A 19,810-nucleotide genomic window follows, 5' to 3' on the forward strand; every position below is an offset into this window, starting at 1 on the left:
ATGGCAGAGAAAGAAAAGGAGGAGTCTGGAACACTAGATTGTAGAGAGCAGCAGCATGTGCTGAGCTGAAGGGTCCGGATTTAATTCTGTGCTCGGTGGGCAACTGTGAAGAGTTTTAGGTGGGCAAGTAAGATGATCAAAGATCAAAGTGATCAACAAAAAATAGTTAATTTGATGGCATCGAGTAGGCTTGAAGACAGGAAGGCCCATGAGGAGGGCAAGGATTGCAGCAAAGAGGTCGAACTTGCAAATGTTGACTGTGAGTGATGAAAATCACAAAACACTAACTTAGACATTTCCAGAGAAAATGGACTGGTCTTGGAAATGGGTATTTTAGGTGTAAGGAATTGAGTAGTAACACTGTTAGTAAATCATCTTTGACCCCTGCCTTCAGCCCTTCTAGAGTGAGATTCCACATGGATCTTTGCAGGGAGACCCCACCTGGCCTAATAAAGAGAATGGCCTTCTTTGTCATGCCACTAAAGCCGAACAATATTTCCGCATTTTTTTTCTATTTTGTTTGATCCCGGGTCTTGGAATTTTGTAATTTCTTGAAAACTTAAAATAATAATAGCTAATTTCATCGAGTACTTCTCTCCCCTTCTCTCTTATTTTTTTAGCATTAACATATTATTCCACTTAATATTTCTAACTGGCCTAAAAGTTATTGCATAATCAGTTGGAAATATGAGTTGGGATGAAGCCTGGAATAGGGAAGAGCCTGGGTCTGGTGCAAGCAAAGCTGCTTCCAAGCAAAATGGGGCAGCCCACAGATGGCACAGCCTGCTCAAGCCTTGTCTTTCAGTAACTTCTTTATCCTCTAAATCCTTTTCTCGAAAACATGACTTCATCTGGGGACAGTATATGAGAAGGTGGGAAGGAGTGGGAATTTCATCCCTGAGAGATATGATAGATTTGGCCCTCTTTGCCATTGGCACTACTTCCTCTTGGGCATTTTCCGAGATAATTGTTTTGGTCTGATAAGTTAGCAATGGTAATTGTATTGAAAATTCACCTTGGCAATGACTTTACCTATTGTGTAATCCAATCTCTTCACTGTGCCAACAAGGAAACCAAAATTCAGAATTCCATTTTTCTATTCTCTTTGGTCTCCTCGCACTGGAAATCCCTTAGTTTCTGTGAAACAACTCTATTATTAGTTATGTGCCACATAACAATGTTTCAGTCAACAATGGACTGCATGCACTATGGTGGTCCCATAAAAGACCATGTTTTTACTGTATCTTTTCTATGTTTAGATATGTTTAGATGCGCAAAGACTTACCACTGTGTTAACAGTAGACTATAGTATTCAGTATAGCAACATGCTGTACAGGTTTGTAACCTAGGAGCAGTAGGCTATACCATATAGCCTAGGCATGTAGTAGGCTACACCATCTAGGTTTGTGGAAGTTCACTGTATGATGTTTGCACAACATTGTCTAATGCTGCATTTCTCAGATCTATGTTGTTAAGTGATGCATGACTGTATTTGGATACCTTGGAGGTGCCTGGTAAAATGTGACAACTGCCATGACAAGCCTGTGACTCTCCTCTGGCTCTTTGGTGATCTTCCCATGTTCACAGCACCCATTACATATTTTATATTTGCTTTTATTTCTGAGGGAGTTGATTTTGATGTGGACTAGAGCGTGCTCGGGGTTACGTAGGGAGCAAGTGTTCTTTGCTCAGTGGGGTTCAATAGATGAAGTGGAGGAGGAGATGCAACTGTGACCTGTGGGACAAGAAAGCAAGAATTTATCTGAAAAGACCACACTGGTCCTTCCACGTAGCAGAAATTCTGCAGGATTAACTGGTTTTCAATAGAAAACACTTACAGGACTGCAATGCTATTCACTTTCTCATGGTTTTAAATTTTCTTCTTTGTAGATTTCTTTATTCTCTGAATTTTCTGCCATGAATGTCTTCCTTTGGTGTTCAGAGACATTTATGTATCTGTATCTACCTCTCTATTGTAATTTCTAAAAGAAGGCCAAATGCCTGGGGAGATCAGCTCTGAGAACTTTGCGCGGGAACTTCCAAGAAGATTGAAAGTGAAGTCCTAAATGGAATTTGCTAAACGTTCTTGAGGAAGCAACCTTGGAAAAACCGTTCTGTGGTCAAATGCATTTGGAATGGTGTATTCCAGCCCCTTTGTGGAGACTCATAATGCCCGTGAAAATCTCTGAAACTTTCTGGAGGAAAAGGCAACAAAAATGAAACAATGCAAGATTCTGTCTAAATCTCTTCAACACAGTGTTTCTAAACTTATGGGACTTGATACTCATTTTTTTGTGTCTCAACATTTTAACAGGAACAATATTCTGTGAACCATACTTTGGGAGAACTACTCTTGAAGGAGTCCTATAACAGCTTTTTTTGGGTGTTTACTTGAAGCCCGTGGGTCTTAGGATAAGCCTGCCAGGGGCCGGAGACAAACCCGATTGTGATGTCTCTTCTTTACTCTATTGGTGTGTAGGTGAGCACCAAATAAAGTAAGTAGTAGGACTTGCCTTGAAGAAGAAAAGAAGTCCTAAAAGCACACAATTTGGGGTAGGAGGGGAGGTGTCTTAGTGGGAGGTTGTCAGACTTATGGCCTGGAGGCAGGGTCTACACATACCTCAGTGTAGCTGGGATAGGGCTTCCTCTTCCCTTCTCTGTGACTGACTTCTTTTTTTTTTTTTTTTTTTTTTTTGAGGTGGAGTTTCTCAATTGTTGCCCAGGCTGGAGTACAATGGCACGATCTTGGCTCACTGCAACTTCCACCTCCTGGGTTCAAGCGATTCTCCTGCCTCAGCCTCCTGAGTAGCTGGGATTACAGGTGCCTGCCTCCATGCCCAGCCAAGTTTTTGTATTTTTAGTAAAGACAGAGTTTCACCATGTTGGCCAGGCTGGTCTCGAGCTCCTGAACTCAGGTCATCCACCTGCCTCGGCCTTCCAAAGTGCTGGCATTACAGGCGTGAACTACTACGTCCAGCTTTGTGACTGACTCCTTGAGTTACCACCTAGGAGCTTGGCTGTAGCTGTTCCCTGGCTAGGATGGTGGCTGCTGTTCTCTGTTGGAGGCCACAGAGAAGTGGGATCTGCAAGTACTCTGAGTCCACCCTAGGTGTGCGGCACTGTTCCAGGTGCCCAGGAACCACACAAAGAGACAGACAGCCTCACTCTTACCTTTCTCAGCTAACAATGTAGTTGAGATATGGCATATACATCCGAGGTATCAGAAAACATAAGATTGTGATTGCATGCTTTGTCATGTGATATAGATTTTAAGGTATTGTAGGCTTCTGGGGAAGTAGAGGACATCTACAAGCCAGGAAGGGTTAGGAAAGACTTTCCTAGGGTGTGGGAAGAAGTAGGGTTGAAGAAATGAATCGAGTTTGAAAAGCTGGAGGTGAAAGGTAAGGCCACCGGACCAGGGAACCCACGTAGGGGATGGTGCAGGGCCCAGGGGGAACACAGGATTTGTCCTGGGTGGTATTAGCAAGTCTCGTTAAGAAGTCTCAGTCCTCCCCAAAAGGTGTTACACTTGGTAGAGTTTTTCAATCAGGGATGCGACTTGAGCATCTTCTTCGTGAGGTCTTACTTGATTACCCCAGTGTCTTCCCTGACTGGAATGAGGTTATGGTGGAGTAACCCATTTGTTATTCACAGTTGCTGGCTTGTTTATTCATTCTGCAAGTACATCTGACAAGATGGCCTGATTAAACCTATGAACTCTTTGAAGGCATGAACCACGATGGTCTTGTTTCCCTCTCTCCTCCTACCCATTTGCCTTCAGCAAGGCTCAGCACAGGGAATGAGCTCAGTAAGTGTCAGCTGGTGGATCCATTGGATTCTGATGAACACTTCTTGCTTAGAGCACATGTCATCTGTCAGTGCTCTCATTTCACTGGGGTTGGAAAAGGAGCAAGGAAAACCAGTGTGTACTCCAAGATTGCACAGTCTCAGGGTGCTGTAGAGCCTTGTCTAAAATTTCACTCTCTTTTGAGGTTTAAGAGGTCCTTGCCTGCTTAGTTCAGTGTCACTGTAAGCATTTACTGGAGCACTATTTTCAGTCCAGTTTGAGGGCGTGTGTGTGTGTGTGTAGAGGTGGGAGTGGGAGGGGAAGAAGATAGTGCAGAGATGTTGATAACGTTAGTCCTAGTCTCAAGATGTTCGCATTCTGGTAAGAAGAACCAGACTGAGAACTATCATCTGTAACGTAGTCGCCAACCTTTTGGAGTGCTGGGAAAGGAGGGGCCCATTCAGTTCTTGTAGACTCTTACCCATTTTTCGGGAACAAGGAGTTGGAGTCTATTGTGTTGTGTTCTGCGGAAGCTGCCTTTCTTATTGATGCGGACTAGCCTGCCAACCACCCTAGGCCATATTCTCTCTCTTTCTACCCCAGGGCAGGGACTGGAAGGTTCTTTAGCTCTGCCAATTTCAGAGCAGACCCTGTACCTCCAGGCACAGTCCACCAGATGGTGCAAAACAAATGAAACACTCGTCCTGGTCTGTCCAGCTTATCAAACCCAAAATTGGGCAGCAGAGGAGAGAACTTTCTTTCCTGGAATTTTCCACTTCTGAGTTCAGCCAGAATGGTATGAAAATGCACAACTTAGACTTGAATACGAAGTTTGGAGTAGCTTTAGGGATTACAAACATTTGTGCGCACACACCTCCTGTGTGTGTTTGTGGTGAGATCTTATATGTAAGCAGAAAGGAGGCATTTGCCTATGCGTGATTGCCAGGAATCTGGGAGACCCCCTACCCTCACCCCAAATATTCTTTCACCTCCTGGCTCTAAGCTAAACTTCCATGCCACAAAGTCATAAAGGTTTTAAAGTGTTAACATCCTAGGGAAAAGTCATAATAATGCCTCATATTTATTTAGAGCCTTGCATGCACCTTCATATATATTGTTTCATTAGAACTTCATACCAACCCTGGAAAGCAGGTAATGCTGCTATATTCACTTTTTAAATGAAGAAACTGAGAGACAGAGACAGTACAACAGGTCCCCCAGTTTACACACTTGGTCAGTGCTAGAGCCGCTAGATCAAATGGAGAACGTCAAGGGTTGAATCTCCTTCTATTTTTCATTACTCTGGGATGAATTCTCTCTTTCAATGACTAGAATCCAGTTTTTTAAATAAATAGATTGTGAGAGGGAGAAAGGGTAGAAGAGCGGAGGGAGCTGAGCTCTTTACAGAGGAGAGAACAGGGACAGTGAGGGAGACTAGGGCCCCAGAGATGCAATGCACTTCTCCAATTTTTCTTGGAGCAGTTGTGTGGTGCGTGTGTGTGTGTGTGGGGGGGGGGGTGTATACTCACACATACTTGCACACACAGCGTGAACGTCATCTTATGTACATACTTTTATTCAAGTTGGTTGCATTTGATTCCAGTGACCCTTGCTATAGCAGTGAATAGTATTAGAAAACCAAGTTCTAAGCAACAAACTATGGGAAATAAACATAGGAAGCTCTTTCCTTAATAGTCAAGGTTGCACCCATATCCCAATATAGTACTGTGCCAGGCCTGGGGACATCGTTTCCATTCCCTTTCCTATCTGCTCGCTGAACTGTGCAAGCTCTGTCCCTCCTGGTGTCCTCATAGGACAGCCCTTGCAAGTGCATCATCATGCATGCTCTGCCTCTGTCATTCTAGCCTTCCCCTCAACAGATCCCAGAAGACTGTTGCAGCCCCCACAGCCTGCCAGGTGACCAACAGATCCCTCAGAATTTTCTGTGCTGAATATGTCAGTCAATGGTAGGGATCTCATGGGCTTCTCCTGAGTAACACAGATGCTAAGGCTTTATTTCACTCAAAGCTTTAGACACAATTCAAAACAAAGCAATATGGAAGTTCCAGGCATTGCAGTTGGTCAGGCCTTCAAAGTTCTGTAAGACTTCTCAGAATCCAGCATATCACACGAGCTGTTTGTGCAACCAGCCTGTGGGGTCAGCCTTGAAACTTGGCCTTAGAGTTGTTTTCTGGGAGAGGTTGTACCTAACCAGGTAAAGTCACTCATACCTGCTCCCTTCTTTTTTATTTTAGTGCCTCTGGGCTAGTTGAGATCCCCAGAAGCTCGACTTGGATTACTGCAGTTATCTAATTGGTCATTTTATCTCCAGCCTCCAGCCTCCTTGTATTTTCATCTTAGATGTGGCTACCAGAGCAATTTTTTTTTTCTTTTCTGAGACAGGATGGATGTCTTTCTTTTTTTTAGTTTTTGTATTTTATTTTATTTTATTTTATTTTATTTTATTTTATTTTATTTTATTTTATTTTATTTTATTTTATTTTTGAGACAGAGTCTCGCTCTGTCATCCAGGCTGGAGGGCAGTGGCACAATCTTGGCTCACTGCAAGCTCCACCTCCCGGGTTCACGCCATTCTCCTGCCTCAGCCTCCTGAGTAGCTAGGACTACAGGTGCCTGCCACCACGCCCAGCTAATTTTTTGTATTTTTTGTAGAGACGGGGTTTCACCGTGTTAGCCAGGATGGTCTTGATCTCATGACCTCGTAATCTGCCCACCTCAGCCTCCCAAAGTGCTGGGATTACAGGTGTAAGCCACCGCTCCCAGCCAGGATGGATGTCTTTCTTTTGCTCAGGGTAGAGTGCAGTGGCATGATTCATAGCTCATTGCAGCCTAAAACTCCTTGGCCTCCCAAGTAGCTGGTACTACAAGGCACGTCACCATGCTCAGCTAATTTTTTTAAAAATTGTTATAGAGATGAGGTTTCATCATGTTGCCCAGGCTGGTCTCAAACTCAGAGCAATTTTTATACAACTCAGATTGTATCATTTCACTTTCCTGTTTGAAAATTCTAAATAACTCCCCTGTTTTTCTTTTTCACCCTATTTTTCTTTTTTAAACAATTGCTTTATTGAGACATAATTCACATACCATAAATGTCACCCATTTAAATGACAGAACTCGGCTGGGTGCAATGGCTCATGCCTGTAATCCCAGGATTTTGGGAGGCTGAGGTGGATGGATCACTTGAGGTCAGGAGTTTGAGACCAGCCTGATCAACGTGATGAAACCCCGTCTCTACAAAAATTACAAAAATTAGCTGAGGGTGTTGGAGCATGCTTGTGATCCCAGCTACTTGGAAGGCTGAGGTGGGAGGATCGCTTGAACCCAGGAGGCAGAGGTTGCAGTGAGCCGAGATTGTGCCACTGCACTCCAGCCTGGGTGACAGAGTGAGACTGTATCTCAAAAATAAATAAATAAATAAAATAAAAATAAAAATTAATTAATTGATGACATGACTCAATGAGTATTAATATATTCACAGAGTTGTGCAACCATCACCACTGCTATGGGCTGAATCATGTCCCTGCCATTCACGTATTAAAATCCTAATGCTCCAGTACCTCAAAATGTAACTGTATTTGGAAACAGGGCCCTTAGGGAGGTAATTAAGGTAAAATTAGGTCATATGGATACACCCTAATCTAGTATGGATAGATGAATATGGATGAGGATGTATCCTAGTCCAACTGGTATCCCCATAAAAAGAGGAGATTTAGAAACAGTCAGTATACAGACTTAGAGGACAGCCATCTGCAAGCCACGGAGGCGTCAGGAGAAACCCAACCTACTGACACCTTGATGTTGGATATCTGGCTTCCAGAAATGTCAGAGAATAAATGTCTGTTGCTTATCCACCTAGTCTGTAGTATTTTATTATGGCAGCCTGGGCAGGTGAATACAGCCACAATCTAATTTTAGAACATTTTCATCATTCCATCATCCAATTTTCCTTTATCTCCCCCAGGCCCTAGTTAACTACTAATCTATTTTCTGTTTTATAGATTTGTCTGTTGTATAGGTTTGTCTATTCTGTACATTTTATTTAAGAGAAATCATACAATATGTGGTCTTTTGTGACCAGCTTCTTTCACTTAACATAAAGTTCATCCATGTTGTAGTATATGTCTATAATTCATTCCTTTTTATTGCTGAAGGAAGTTCCACTATTTGGGCATACCACGTTTTATTTATTCACTCATTGGTTGAAGGAAATTTGGATTGTTTTCAGTTCTGGGCTGTGAAGAAATTTGCTGTGAGCATTCATATACAAGTTTTTTGTGTGGACATCTGTTTTCATTTTTCCGGTGTATATGCCTGGGTCAAATGGTTACTGGTATATTTAACATTTTGAAGAACTTCCAAACTGTTTTCCAAATTGGCTGTACCTTTTACATTCTTATCAGCCATGGATGAGAGTTCTAATCTCTCCACATTCTTGACAATACTGGTTTTTATAATATGTTTATGATAATAGTTATAGTAGTTAGTGTGAACTATTTATTATCTCCTGTGGTTTTGAGTTGCATTTGCCTAAGTGGCTAATTTTTGTTTTGTTTTGAAAATTTTTCATGGGCTTATTGGCCATTTTCATATATTCTTTGGAGTAATGTTTATTCAGATTATTTGCTCATTTTTAAATGATTTAGTTGTATTTTTATTATTGAGTATTAAGAGTTCATTGTATATTCTGGATGTAAGTCCCTTATCAGGTACATGATTTACAAATGTTTTCATCTATCCTGTGGGTTGTCTTTTTGATGGTATCCTTTGTAGCCCAAATGGTCTTAATTTTGATGATATTAAATCTGTTTTTCTTTTGTTGCTTGTGCTTTTGGCATCTTATCTTCTAAGAAATCATTGTCTAATCCAAGGTCACAAAGATTTACTCCTATACTTTATTCTAACAGTTTTATTGGTATAGTTCTTACATTTTGATGTGACTCATTTGAGTTAATTTTTCTGTATGGAGTTAAATAAAGAAGTCTGCTTCATTCTTTTGTCTTCAGTCAGTTGTGCTAACACTATTTGCTGAAAAGACTTCTTTCCCCATTGAATTATCTCAGCATTCTTGCTGAAAATAAACAAACCATAAATGTAAAGCTTTATTTCTGGACTCTTAAATCTATTTCATTGGCCTATATGTTTATCTTTATGCCAATAACCCACTGTTTTGATTACTATAACTTTAGAGTACATTTGAAATAAGGAAGTGTGAGTCTTTCAACATTTTTTCTTATTTTTAAATATTGTTTTGGTTACTCTGGGTTTCTGCATTTCCATAAAATTTAGGATCTGCTTGTCTATTTCTACAAAGAAGACAGCTGGAATTTTATTTTCATTTCTATTATATATATTTTATAGATAAATATAAAAATATAATATATAAATATATAATAAAAATATTTATTGAAGCTATTGAAATATGTATATATTTCAATAGATTTGGGGATACAAGTGGTTTTTGGTTACATAGATGAATTGTATAGTGGTGAAGTCTAGGATTTTAGTGTACCTGTCACCTGGGTGGTGTACATTGTACCCAATATGTAGTTTTTTATGTCTCTCCTTCCTCCCACCTTCCCCTCTTCTGAGTCTCCAATGTCCATTATACCACTCTGTATGCCTTTGCATACCCATAGCTTAGCACCCAGTTATAAGTGGGAACATCCAGTATTTGGTTTTCCATTTTTGAGTTACTTCACTTAGAATAATGTCCCTTATCTAAGTTGCTGCAAAAGACATTTCATTCTTTTTTATGCCTGAGTAGCATTCCATTGTGTATTCATACAACATTTTCTTTATCCACTCACTGGTTGATGGGCACTTAGGTTGGTTCCATATCTTTGCAATTGTGTATTGTGCTGCAATAAACATTTACATGCAGGTGTCTTTTTGAAACAATGACTTCTTTTCCCTTGGGGAGATACCCAGTAGTGGGATTGCTGGATCAAATGGTAGATCTACTTTTAGTTTTTTGAGAAATCTCCATACTGTTTTTTATAGAGGTTGTACTAATTTGCATTCCCACCAGCAGTATATAAGCATTCCCTTTTCACCAGATCCATGCCAACATATATTGTCTTTGACTTTTTAATAATGGCCCTTCTGGCTGCAGTAAGGTAGTATTTCATTGTGATTTTAATGTGCATTTCTCTGATGATTAGTGATGTTGAGCATTTTTTCATATATTGGCCATTTGTTTATTTTATTTTGAGATGTGTTTATTCATGTCATTTGCCTACTTTTTGAAGGGATTATCTGCTTTTTCCTTGCTGATTTGAGTTGCTTGTAGATTCTAGGTATTAGTCCTTTGTCAGATGCATAGTTTGCAAATGTTCTCTCCCATTCTGTGGGTTGTCTGTTAACTCTAGTGATTATTTCTTTTGCTATGCAGAAACTTTTTAGCTTTGTTAAGTCTCATTTATTTAATTTTGTTTTTATTGCATTTGCTTTTGGGGTCTTGATCATAAATTCTTTGCCTAGGCCAATGTACAGAAGAGTTATTCCTAGGTTTTTTTGTAAAATTTTTATGGTTTCAGGTTTTAGATTTAAGCCTTTAATCCATCTTGAGTTGACTTTTGTATATGATGAAAAATGGGGATCCAGTTCATTCTTCTACCTGTGGCTGTTCAGTTTTCCCAGCACCATTTATTGAATAGGGTGTCTTTTCTCCAATTTATGTTTTTGTATGCTTTGTCAAAGATCTGTTGGTTGGAAGTATTTGGCTTTCTTTCTGGGTTCTCTATTCTGTTCCATTGATCTATGTATCTACTTTTATAACAAGCACCATGCTGTTTTGCTTACTATAGCCTGGTAGTGTAATTTGAAGTCAGGTAATGTGACGCCTCAAGGTTTGTTCTTTTTGTTCAGGATTGCTTTGGCTATTTGGGCTCCTTTTTGGTTCCACATGGATTTTATGATTGTTTTTTCTAATTTGTGAAAAATGATATTGGTATTTTTATAGGAATTGCATTGCATCTGTAGATTGCTTTGGGCAGTATGGTCATTTTCATGATATTGATTCTTCCAATCCATGATCATGGGATGTATTTCCATTTGTTTGTGTCATATATGATTTGTTTTAGCAGAGTTTGGTAGTCTTCCTTATAGAGATCTTTCACCTCATTGGTTAAGTTTTTGTTTGTTTGTTTTTTTCAGCTATTGTGAAAGGGATGTTCTTGATTTGATTCTCAGCTTGGTCGTTGTTCGTGTAAGGCAGTGTTATTGATTTATGTAAATTGATTTCATAACCTGAGACTTTACTGAATTCATTTATCAATTTGAGGCATCTTTTGGAGGTGTTTTTAGGGTTTTCTAGGTATGTAATCGTATCATCAGCAAACAGAGGTAGTTTGACTTCCTTTTTTCCAAATTGAATAACCTTTATTTCTTTCTCATGTCTGATTGCTCTGGACAGCTGGAATTTTAAAGGAATTGTATTAAATTTGTACATCTATTGGGAAATATTACCATCCTAACAATATTAAGTCTTCTGATCCATAAACATGGGATTTCTTTGCACTTATTTAAATCTTTAATTTCTTTCAGCAATGTTTTGTAGTTTTCAGTGTAAAATTCTTCCACCTTTTTTCAATTTATTTTTAAGTATTCTATTTGATTCTATTGTATATGGAATTGTTTTTAACTTTTATTTTAGATTGTTTATTGCTAGTTTACAGAAATATAATTGACTTTTGTATGTTGATTTTCTATTCTTCAAACTTGCTGAACATATTTCAATGTAAACATATTTCAATAGTTTTTTAGTGTATTCCATTTGGTTTCCCATGTGCAAGGTCATGCCATTTGCAAATATAAATAATTTTACTTCTTCCTTTCCAATCTGGATTTTTAAAATGTTCTTTCCATTGCCTAATCACCTATCCAAAAGCCTCAAGTACAATGTTGAATAAAAATGGTGAGCAGACATCCTTGTATTGTCTCTAATCTTAGGGGAGAAAAATTCAGTCTTTCAGTGCTAGCGTTATGTTAGCTATAGGTTTTTTATAGATGCCCTTGATTAGGTTGAGGAGTTCTATTCTATTCTTAATCTATTGAACATTTTTATCATTAAAGATTGCTGGATTGTGTTAAATGCTTTTTCTGTGTCTACTGAGGTGATGATGTAGATTTTTTCCTTTATTCTATTAATATCATGTATTACATTGGTTGGTTTTCAGATGCTTAACCAAATTTGTATTCCTAGGATAAATCCTACTGGGTCATGGTGGATAATCCTTTTTACATTTTAATACATTTGATTTCAATTTTGAATTTGTTAGTATTTTGTTGAGATTTTGGTATCTATATTCATAACTGATATTGGTCTTTAGTTTTTTTGTGTTGTCTTTGGTTTTGGTGTCATAGAATGTGTTGAGAATTTTTTCTTCAACTTTTTTCTGAATGAGTTTGTGGGATTGATTTTCATTCTTCTTTACATGTTCTGTAGAATTTACCAGTGATTCCACCTGGGCCTAGGCTTTTCTTTGTGGGAAGTTTATAAATTATTGATTAAATCTTGTGGTGATTGTTATAGGTCCATTCAGATTTTCTATTTATTCTTGATGATTTCTGTAACTTTTGCCTAAGAATTTGTCCATTTCTGGCTGGGTCCGGTGGTTCACACCTATTATCTCAGCACTTTGGGAGGCTGAGGCAGGTGGATCACTTGAGGTCATGAGATTGAGACCAGCCTGGCCAACATGGTGAAACCCCGTCTCTACTAAAAATAAAAATTAGCTGGGCATGGTGGTGTGCGTCTCTAATCCCAGCTACTCGGGAGGCTGAGGCAGGAGAATCCATTGAACCTGGGAGACAGAGGTTGCAGTGAGCTGAGATAGTGCCATTGCACTCCAGCCTGGGTGACAGAGCAAGACTCAGTCTAAAAAAAAAATTGTCCATTTCATCTAAGTTGTTTAATTTGTTAACGTATGTTAATTGTTCAATAATTACTGATTGTCAAACAGTAACATTAATTTTTTGTATCATTCCCTTATAATTCCTTTTGTTTGTGGAAGGTTTGTAGTGAAACACTCTCTTTTATTCCTGATTTTCATAATGTTAGTTTTCTCTTTTTCTTGTTCAGTCTAACTAAAAGTTTGTTAATCTTGTTTCTATTTTCAAAGAACTAACTTTTGGTTTTATTGATTTTTTTTTCTTTTTTTTTTTTTTTTTTGAGATGAAGTCTTACTCTTGTCACCCAGGCTGAAGTGCAATGGCATGATCTCGGCTCACTGCAACCTCCACCTCCCGGGTTCAAGCGATTCTCCTGCATCAGCCTCCCGAGGAGCTGGGATTACAGCTCCTGCCACCACGCCCAGCTAATTTTTGTATTATTTTTTCTTTTTAGTAGAGACACAGTTTCACCATGTTGGCCAGGCTGGTCTCGAATTCCTGACCTCAGGTGTCTGCCTGCTTTGGCCTCCCAAAGTGCTGGGATTACAGGCATGAGCCACCGCACCTGGCCTATTTTTCTATTTTCTATTTTATTTATTTCCACACGTATTTTTTATTTTCTTTCTTTTTGCTTTGAGCCTAATTTGTTCCTATTTTCTAGTTTCTTTATTCAAAAATTAGGCTATTGATTTGAGATCTTTCTTTTTTAAAAAATTTATGCATTTACAACCATAAATTTTTCTCCAAGAATTGTATTGGCTACATCACGTAAATTTTAGTCTGCTGGACTTTTGATTTCATTGGTCTCAAATCATTTTCTTATTTCCCTTTTGATTTTTTCTTTGACTGGTTATTTAAAAGAGTGCTGTTTAACATCCACATGTTCAAACATTTCTCAATTTTTCTTCTGTTATTCCAAATGTCATTGTCTTGTATTTGGAAAACATGCTTTGCATGATTTAAATTCCTTTGAATATATTATGGCTTGTTTTATAGTCTATAATAGGGTCGATGCTGAAAAATATTCCATATATGCTAAAGAAGAATATATTCCACTGTTGCTGGGTAGGGTAGAATGATCTATAGTTGTTTTTCAGGTCTAATGAGTTTATATTGTGTTCACACTTTTTATATTCTTGTTGATCTTTTGTTATCCTCCCATCCACATACATCGATTCAAGTCACTGTCTAATATTACTTCTCTTCAGCCTGAAAACCTTTGAGTACTTTTTACAAGGAAGGTCTGCTGACAATAAATTCCCTCAATTTTTGTACTATAGGAATATCTTTATTTTTGCCTTAAGTTTTGAAAGATAGTTCTGCTATATATTTTAACTGACTTTTGTCCTCAGTACTTTGAGTATGTCATCCTGCTGACTTCTGAACTCCATTGTCTGTGATGAGAGGTCAGCTGTAAGTCTTACTGGGATCTCTTCCTATGTAACGAGTTAATTTTCTGTTGCTGTTTTCAAGGTTTTCTCTTTGTCGTTCAACAATTGATTATGGTGTTGCATCTATCCTACTTTGAGTTCATTGAGCTTTTAGGATGTGTAAATTAATGTTTATTGTTAAATTTATAAAGTTTTCAGGCATTATTTCTTTAAGTATTTTTTCCTTCTCCTTTCTGGTACTCCCATTTCGTATATATTTGAATGTTTAATGTTGCCCAAAATGTTTGTCTGAGGCTATGTTCATTTTGCTTTTACTCTTTTTTTTCTCTCTTTTTAGGTTGCATAGTCTCCATTGATCTATTTTGAAGTTTTCTGATTCTTTTTTTTTTAATTTTTTCTTCTGCCACTTTAGATATACTGCTTAGATATACTGTCACTTTAGATATACTGCCACTTTAGATATACTTCTGCCACTTTAGATATACTTCTGCCACTTCAGATATACTCCAGTGAGACATTTTTTATTTCTGTTATTGTTTTTTTTTAGCTCTGGAATGTCCATTGGTTTTTTTTAAATAACATTTATCTTATATTGATATTCTCTATTTTAATTAGACATTATTATACTTTTCTTCAATTATTTAATTATAACTTTGTTTAGTCCTTTGAACATATTTCTAATACTTGCTTTGAAGGGCTGCCTGTTAAGTTAGATATTTAGGCCTTCTCACAGACAATTTCTGTTGCTTGCTTTTATTCCTATGTGTGAAGTCACATTTGCATCTCATAATTTTTAGTTAAAACTGGACATTTTAGATTATATATAGCAGCAATTCTGGATACTGATTTTCATCTCCTCTGGAATATAAAAATGGTCAGTGGAAACAAAGACACCACTAGATTCAACTTCTTATTTATTTTCTTGCCTTGACTTTTTCAGAAAATATTCATAGTCAGTATTAAGACTTATTGAATAAAGAGAAATAGAGATATTAGGAACTAAAAGGAAATAAAATATAATAGGAAATAAAAGATTGAGTCCAGGCCCTGTGGCTCATGCTTGTAATCCCGGCACTTTGAGAGGCTGAAGTGGGTGGATCATCTGAGGTCGGTGGATCATCTGAGGCTGGGAGTTCGAGACCAACCTGACCAACATGGAGAAACGCCGTCTCTACTAAAAATACAAAATTAGCCTGGTGTGGTGGCATGCACCTGTAATCCCAGCTACTAGGGAGGCTGAGGCAGGAGAACCACTTGAACCCAGGAGGTGGAGGTTGCAGGGAGCTGAGATCACACCATTGCACTCTAGCCTGTGCAACAAGAGTAAAACTCCATCTCAAAAAAAAAAAATATATATATATATAATAATAAAAGATTGAGCAAAAGTGTAAAAATTCTTCATTGTACAGGATGAGATAGATATCTCTTTTCTACCTCCCCAGGTTGAATATTACTGGATTTATAGGCAGAGGGGACAACTAAGGGAAAATCAAAAGAAATTGAAATTACTTCTCTATTTTTCTATTTTTGAGAGCAGTATTTTGATACTGCACTGAACTACTTTTTTAAAACGGGCTATGAACTGTGTCCTTCTGGAAAACTAATAAGAGTGAGACAAAGTCCAAAGGAGATGGAAAGGGGAGATGGCTACTCAGCATAATTTTTCAAATCTAGGCTGTAAGAGATAAATGCTTTGAGCTTTTCTTCTAACTCATCTGGTGTAGGTAGCTAGGAGAATGAATACAACACATTTTATAGAGCAAAATCTGTACAATTAGGTGTTTGAATTTTACTAAATTGTGTTATTGCATGGTTTATGTCTGCCTGCATCCTTTTTGTTATTTTCTGACAATAGCATCCCCCCCCCTTTTTTTTTTCTTTTTTTGAGACAGAGTCTCGCTCCGTCGCCCAGGCTGGAGTGCAGTGGCGCAATCTCGGCTCACTGCAAGCTCCACCTCCTGGGTTCACGCCATTCTTCTGCCTCAGCCTCCTGAGTAGCTGAGACTACAGGCGCCCGCCACCACGCCCAGCTAATTTTTTGTATTTTTAGTAGAGATGGGGTTTCATCGTGTTAGCCAGGATGGTCTCGATCTCCTGACCTTGTGTTCCGCCCGCCTTGGCCTCTCAAAGTGCTGAGATTACAGGTGTGAGCCACCACGCCTGGCCAATAGCATACCCTTTCATCTGGGGAAGATCTCTTCTCTATTTCTCATGTTCAGGAGAAGCACTTAATGATAGTACCTACCCATCGATGCTCACAGATGTGGGCCTCTGAGCCACATCTTTTTGTTTGTACAATTATTTCTCTATATTTCTCTACATGCTAGGAACTTTATTCGTGCAATACATTTTTCTGTCCTTCATTAGGTCAATCAAAGTCTATGCAAATTGCAATTAAAAAATCGCTAGACACCTAGACCCATGTGATACTTGTCTCTTTAGACCTTTATTCTAACTCATGGGACCCCCTCACACAGGTTAATATTACTGACCAAGTAACATTGATGATAAGGCAATTATCTATTTCAAATACAAAGAGTAAAAAAAGAATGACTTTAGAATGAAAAATTTGTTTAAGACAGCTTAATACTACTGGTGCATTACATATCAGTAGAGAAGAAATGTTGAAAGAGTAACTAGATGCCAAAATGACTAAATTTGGAATTTGCAGAGGGAACTAGAAGGAGAGTGGAAAGAGGCCAAGCTATTCCTTTAACTACTTTAAAGAGAAAAACAAAGAACTCACTGTAATTCAGAAGGCAGTAGGAGAAAATTCTGCACACACCAACAAAGCACATTGTGCCCAGGCAATTTCTTCCTTAAGTCCTATCCCACTGAGACTTTTCGACAGCATCTGTGTCATGCCTGATGTGAGCTTTGTAGCATCTTTGGTCTGCTAGTTGGAGCTCCTCCTGCTAGCGGGGTTACTATTGCCACCGCCAGTGCAGGGCCTGTAGGCTGGTTCTGCAGTGTGGCACGCTGGGGCTTTTCCATCCCAACTGTCACCTGTCACCACCTTCCCCGCCAAGTCTCCCCCTAGCTATTGCCTTTGTCCTCTGTGTTCTGTTGCTGGGAGTTCTGCTGTTATGCCAGGGCTCTTTGGTTAATGCCCCCAGTATCCCTGCTCTTGTCTTTCTCAAAGATGACAGTATTCTATTCTCTCTTCTAGAAGAAAGGGCAAATTCATTAACACCTCTCTTTACAACCGTCCTCTGCACTCCCCTCCACAAACAAAACCATGTGATCTTAGCTCACAAACATGTTGAACATTGTTCAACATGAGTTCTGCTGGTGAGCTTTTTCATTCAGTGTTCCTCAAGGCTCAGAAAACAGAAGATCCCTAGATCAAAACCAAGTTCCAATTCCATAACGTCAGGCGTTCACCTTGCTCATTGTCCCGGATGAGAGGGGGCATCCGGAGGCCTAGCCATTCATGGAGATGTACTGGGTGAGTCCCATACCTTTTCTGATTCCCAGATTTCTCACTTTTTTTTTTGAGATGGAGTTTCGCTCTTTTTGCCTAGACTGGAGTGCAACTCTCGACTCACTGCAACCTCCACCTCCCGGATTGAAGCGATGCTCATGCCTCAGCCTCCCAAGTAGCTGGGATTACAGGCATGTGCCACCACACCCAGCTAATTTTTGTATTTTTAGTAGAGATGGGGTTTCACCACATTGGTCGGGCTGGTCTTGAATTCCTGACCTCAGGTGATCCACCTGCCTTGGCCTCCCAAAGTGCCAGAATTACAGGCGTGAGCCACTGCTCCCAGCCTGATTCCCAGATTTCTAAGTGGGGGACTACAATAAATATTATGTCTTATGGTAATACTTCATAATACACTGTCACAGCTAAAGCATATGCTCTCTTTTCTTCTCTTTTCCCTCTCATTTTACTCCAATAATTTCACTATGTTTAGGAGGAAAATCCTCCTAGCTTCTTCAGTGATTTTGCTTTATGGCTTCAGCTTCCCCCTAACCCGCTCCTCCTGCCCCAAACAAATGCAGTTCCCTAAGTTGCATTGTCATGGCCTCTGTGATCACCAGCAATTCTATACCACCAGACTTTGATGCAACCGTATATTCTGGGGAATTTTGTACATTAAGAAGGCAGATAGGCACCTTACGCAGAGCAAGTTTGACCCATTTCCAACAAATAAATTTACCGATTTCAACAGACTCCTTCAGATTCTAAATGTAACTGCTCATGCTGACGTGTGGGTGACTCGCATCACTACTCCTCTGAAAGTCTAGTGTTTGAGCATGAAGAGGTTGTAAACTTCACTTTTTCTTTTGTTGTAAAAAGACATTCATTGACTTACACATGACAATCTGTATGCTTCACAAATTTGTTACAGAAAAAGGGCAGAAGAGGCTGGGAACAGTGACTCATGCCTGTAATCCTAGTACTTTGGGAGTTCAAGACCAGCCTGAAAAGCAAAGCAAGACCCTGCCTCTGAAAAAAAAAAAATATATATGTATATTATATATATATAAAAATATATACAAAATATGGAAATATATATATAAATATATATGGAAATATACATATATCTATATATGGAAATATACATATATCTATATATATGGAAATATACATATATATATATATGGAAAAGAAAGGGCACAAAAGTAGAGAGAAATGAGAGACATTTCAATATTTGGGAAATGAGTCCTAGTGCTTTACCTCATTACTTTTAAACCAAGATTCAATTCAAGAAAACAAAGGCAAAAATGACAATGGAAGATGGATAAAATGTGACAGGTTTTAGGAAAACATTTTTAACACTGTAAGGCTATATAACAGGTCCTAAGAAAACATACTATCTTTTTGATAGAAGGAAAATATCTTTTTAGAAAACTGAAAAAAGCTCTTTCTTTTTATTTTAAACTTTTATCAGACTGAGTGACATGTTTCTCACTGACTCTCTGTGTTAGAAAGATTCAGAGTACTTCAGATTGAAGTTCAGTTCATGTTAATTAATGTATTTATTTTATAGAGATGGGTTCTCGCTATATTGCCCAGGATGATCTTGAACTCCTGGGCTCAAGTGATCCTCCTGTCTTGACCTCCCAAAGTGCTGGGATTATAGGCGTGAACCACCATGCGCAGCCTCAGTTAGTACTTATTGAAAGCTTATTGCATGTAAAGGTTTTATCTGAAGTTTTCAAGTATATTACCTCATTGAGCACTCAAAATAATATTATAAAATAGTCATTATTATTGCCATTTTACAGGTGAGCAAATTGAGGCTTGTGACAATTAGTGATTTCCCTAAAGTTGAAGCAGAGAGTCAGATGAAATCCTTCCTAATGTTCTTAAACTGCTGCAAAACCAGTACAATTTTCTAAGACCCAACCAAAACTAAAGGAAGTGACAATGAAAAATGATCAGAACTCTCTCCAGAGAGTGGGAGTACATATAAGCAGGCAATTAAAGTGTTGCCTAGGGGAAAACAGTAGCTTTCTCCAAAAACCATGCAGAGCACTCAAGGCTTCAGAGGGTCACTAAATCCAAGCCTGAGCTCATAAAGATCCACCAGGGCCCTGGAAGGAGGGCACATGCCCACAACTTCCCAAAGAACAGTATTCATAGCTGTTGGAAATGAGACAGAGCTATGCCAAACACATGTACTCAACCTCTTACATTGTCACGTCTTTGTGACTGTGCAAAAGGTGTGAGTTTGTCATCGTGGTAGACAATAAAGATAAAGGAAAT

The sequence above is a fragment of the Pan paniscus genome, chromosome 7, assembly GCF_029289425.2.
Source record: "Pan paniscus chromosome 7, NHGRI_mPanPan1-v2.0_pri, whole genome shotgun sequence".
NCBI lineage: Eukaryota > Metazoa > Chordata > Mammalia > Primates > Hominidae > Pan > Pan paniscus.